Raw genomic sequence first — 4,643 nt, 5'->3', positions numbered from 1 at the left:
TCTTCTTGAAAGCGATATTTTGAGGAAAAAGTTTTGAAACGAGATATTTTGAAGAAAAGGTTTCATGGCTGGAATCATACCGTTTCAAAGCCGCTGACTTTATAATATGCAACAAAACCAGTTTGTATTAAATCCAGCCACCCTTTCTTCCTCCTGGGCATCTATAATAACTTTTCTTTCAAGTATGGAAGCTGTAATATCAGACGTGTGTTCGCTGCAGACAGTAATCAGGTCCAGGCCATTGCCCCTGCTGGCTAAGGGCTTATTTGATGACTGTAGATGTTGGGTGTTCAGGCCCATTTGGCCGTTCTTCTGTGTGACGGGACCTTTTCTGTGGGCTGATGGGTATTGCTTTGAATCTCACAGATGCTACTGCTGTAATGAGCAGCAGCCTATGGTTGTTCCTTTCACTGGGCTCCTCATGTGAGGCTTTAATGGTTTTTCACAATGCCCTGCTGATGTAGAGGTGAACGGTCCGCCGCCCAAAACACGCCAGTCACCATTTAACGCTCATAATTACATCATTAATCAAACTTAATGCTCTATGATTAAAGTGACATTTCCAACAAAACGCTAACGCTAACAAAATCATAGCTTATGTCGTTCAAATCTGAACCAGAGGACATGTAGCTTGAGAGTGTGTTTCATAAGCTAATGTTTACATCAATTTAGGTTTGCTCATGCTGTTAACAGAGAATGACGCCTTCATATGTTTCCAGGAAGTTAGTTGCCCCGCCTTCATAGGATCCCTTAAAGAAATTCATAGTGGCCTTCATTCTGCCTGTAAATAAATCCCAAAATGTCAGTCAGTTTGCTTAAACATTCATCTTAAGGCTCTTTCACTTCACCTATGAATGGGTTATTCACATATACCTGGGCTAAGGAGAAAAAGAACTGGACTGTTGCTCAGTGGTCCAAAGTCATCTTTTCAGATAAATTAAACTTTTGCATTTAATTTGGAAATCAATGTCTGGAGTCTGGAGGAAGACTGGAGAGGCACAGAACCTATAGCATGTGTCCAGTGTGAAGTTTCCGATGTCAGTGATGATTTGGGGTGCTGTGACGTCTGCTGGTGTTGGTCCATTGTGTTTTATCGAGTCCAGGGTCAATGCACCTGTCTACCAGGAGATTTTGGAGCACTTTATGCTTCCATCTGCGGACAAGCTTTATGCTGATTTGCTTTTATAGCAGGACTTTAGCACCTGCCCACACTGCCAAAACCACTTTCAAATGGTTTGCTGACCATGATATTACTGTGCTTGATTGGCCAGCCAACATGCCTGACCTGAACCCCATATGGAATCTATGGGATATTTTCAAGATAAAGATGAGAAACAGTCGATCCAACAAAACAGAGGAGCCGAAGGCTCAATAGTGCCTCAGCAGAGCCACAGGCTGATGCTGGAGATTGTGCTAAAGGAGCCCTGACAAAGTATTGAGTGCATAAATGAACATACTTTAAAGAACTTGAACTTTTCTGCTTTGCAAATCCTTTTTTGATTGATCTTAGGAAGAATATTTAAGATATTTTAAGTATTTTGAGATCCTGGATTTTGACTTTCATGAGCTGTAAGCTCTAATCATCAAAATTAAAACAAAAAACTTTTGAAATGTCTGACTTTACATGTAATGAATCTAATATATAAAAGTTTCACTTTTTGAAATAAGTAAAAAAAAAGCAGTTTTTCGCGATATTCAAATTTTTTGAAGAAAATGAAACTTGAAATTTATACTTTTTAAACTACTGTCATACAATCAAAGCCAACATACTATACTAGATGTAGCCCAGGATGCTAGAGATATTAAGATGTGTGTCTGTATAAAAAGAAAATATATATATTTTATTTTACATTTTTAGGGATTAAATATGATGATAGAGCAACAGAAAATATCACACTTAAGAGATTACAAATATATATGTAAATATATAGAACTGAATAACCGAATGTAGCTCCGCCCACCGCCGATTGCATCATCGCAATCGTTCGATCAACGCACGTTTTTTTTTTTACCCCTTTCACCTGTCCTGGTGAGAGAAGTAGACAACTGTTTCAGGCTGAGATAACTTCTCTCCCATATATTTTATCCCACTGGAATGGCCTATACGATAATATTCCATGGAAGAAAGTGTGGACTTTTATCTAAATATTTAATAACTAAAAAACAATAAAAACCTGGAGAGAGAAGTAATGGCGGATAGAGCGACGCTTCAGCTCCTTTCGCAATTCTAGTGTGGGAACGATTAGAGAGAGAATAGTAAGAACCAGATTAAATGCAATAATTGAGTTTAAATTTGCTGTCGAAAGAGTTTAAATTTACGAAAGAGTAAATTGTTTAATGAGTTGTATTATTCCCATAAAGTAATCGGGGAGCTGATGAAATCCGTGTAAAACAACCTTTCTGTGGTGCATCAGGGATTATTTCTAACTAATATCACTCTTTTCCTGGTAAGTGAGCAAATAATTATTTCATATGCGTTATGGAGTTAATATTATTCGTTTTTTGAGTTGATTGAATTCAAATGATGCTGTGATTTACATATTCTGTGAAAGTGTTCAAAAAGTGGGTAAAGAGGTGAAATACGAGTTTATTCATAGGTTAAATGGATGATTTATTGTTTTAAAAATGTTAAACTATTTGAGCAATAAGTGTGATATTTGTAACATAGATTATATGGGATTTAAAATAACCTTAATTGCGGTCCTATGTGTTATATGAGATAATCGAGTGCACTTAGATTAATTGAAAGTGTTATTCTTCAATATTAATGTTATATTCTGTTTAGAGAATGTGGAAAAAAACAAAGGAGTGAGTATTGATATATGTATATTACTGTGCTTTGCAGGTTGAAAATGTTCAATTGAAATGTTAAAGTTATCAAATAGGAAATATTTGTGATTAATTGTGCTTTTGCCTTGTTTTTGCAAGGTTTTTATTTTTATCCCTTTCTCTTCCATCTTATTCGAGTTCCTGTACCTGAATTGATCTCTGGTGTTGGATGAGAGGTTTCCTGGACTTCTGGACTACGCGTGTTGTTTCTGCCATCTGCAAGGAGCACAACGTTGGCAGAAACTGGCGAGCCAGACCGTTTTCTGAACTTGGACAATCGTTGTAGAGTGTCAAAGTGGTAGGATCATTTAATACGTTTCCCTTGGACATTGTTGCGGAAGACAGGATCGATTTCCCTTTTCCTATGCGGATTTGCATTTATGGATATATATATTATTATATTTGCATAAATGTACCTTGAATTGACTTAGACTTACATTTGCAAGGCAAATTACCGTACGGATATTTCATTGAAGGGTCTTGAAATTGTATTTTCTTCTGGTTAACTTACCTGTATTCAATTGTATTGTTGCTGTTGTTTATTCTGTTATTCAGTTTAATTGAAAGGGTCCCGAAAAGAAGCAACTCAAGGAGTTGATTCAAGTTATATTTCATAATACAGAGTGTTGGGTATATCATTTACAACAAAAGAAGAGAAACAAGATAAATCAAAAGTTTTATAGCTGAACTTAACCAAGCATAAAAGAAAAAAAGTCTCTTGTGAATTGTTTATATTGTAACTATTTGTTCGTTGTATGAAATCAAATGCAAATAAGCAAAACCCTTAACCTTTTGGTGCCTACAATCTGGTGTTGGTGGTTATTTCCCTTGTCTCGTTGCAATGCTGGCTCACGAGTGAATCTAGTCTTCTGATCTGGTCCGTGATATTAAAACTGTTGCATAGCTTCAAACTCTAAAGAAGTTTGGTGCTCATATAGCAGTGAGGAAACCTGTTAAATAGACATTTAAATGCAATTTATATGACATGGTACAATAGTATCAGATACTTTAAGACTGTATTATTATAATCATTATAATTCTATTAGTAGTGCATCATTATGTGCCTTCTAATGTTTTTCAGCCTATAATCACTGGCCAAACATCATATACGAATAACTGTAGGGTGGACGGCTGTAGAATGGATGGTAAAATAACTTAAAAGTTAGAGATGCAACCGTTCCTTAAACCATCTTTCAAATGACTGTGTATTAGTACCATGTAATCTTATGCATGCTATACTGTTTAGTTGTGTTGTGATGTGTCTTGTCGCTTTGATCCCGATAGAAGGGAAATTATAGGAGTTCATTGCACTCAATGTGGTGGATTTTCAAGGAAACCCCAGACATAGGAGAGATTGTAGCAGACAGACAGAGCCTGCTGACAATGACAACACAACTTGTAATTAGAACGATGCAACAGAGAGGGAGAAACAGAAAGTGGTGGGCAGCCTGGAGCTTGAGCACAAACAGGTACTGTAAATAGATGGCTCCGCTGTAGCACTCACTCCATCTCAGACTTCCTAATAGCTGCTTTTCAGCAGCAGGGTAGAACTTATCAAGAAAAGTTATCAAAACTCAGTATCAAGGAAACAAGAAACTGGCTGGAAAAAAATTGTAGGCTGTCGGCAAAACACCTCCATTGTAGAACCTGACCAGGTTCCACTATTCACTGCTGAGTCTTTAAATGGGAAAAGAGGTTTGAGAAGGCTGCAGACTGAATCATGTTGAATGCAGCTTTTCTTTTCTTATCACTCTATAGAAATAAATACTGTTCAAAAACATGCTTTATTTGTTTATATGGATTTAGAGTTGCAA

At 36.7% G+C, this 4,643-nt stretch overlaps 1 long non-coding RNA gene across 1 annotated transcript; it reads left to right on the top strand.

Moving 5' to 3' along the window:
* Positions 1 to 1,969: 1,969 nt before the first annotated feature.
* Positions 1,970 to 3,632, top strand: LOC306862526. Its single transcript, XR_013783568.1, has 3 exons — positions 1,970 to 2,256; positions 2,362 to 2,447; positions 2,929 to 3,632. It is a non-coding gene; the product is annotated as an uncharacterized lncRNA (long non-coding RNA).
* The last annotated feature ends 1,011 nt before the right edge of the window (positions 3,633 to 4,643 follow it).

The sequence above is a fragment of the Barbus barbus genome, assembly GCF_936440315.1.
Source record: "Barbus barbus genome assembly, chromosome: 4".
Taxonomy (NCBI): domain Eukaryota; kingdom Metazoa; phylum Chordata; class Actinopteri; order Cypriniformes; family Cyprinidae; genus Barbus; species Barbus barbus.
Note: the sequence above shows the minus strand (reverse complement) of the source record. Positions and strands in the feature narration are given on the sequence as shown.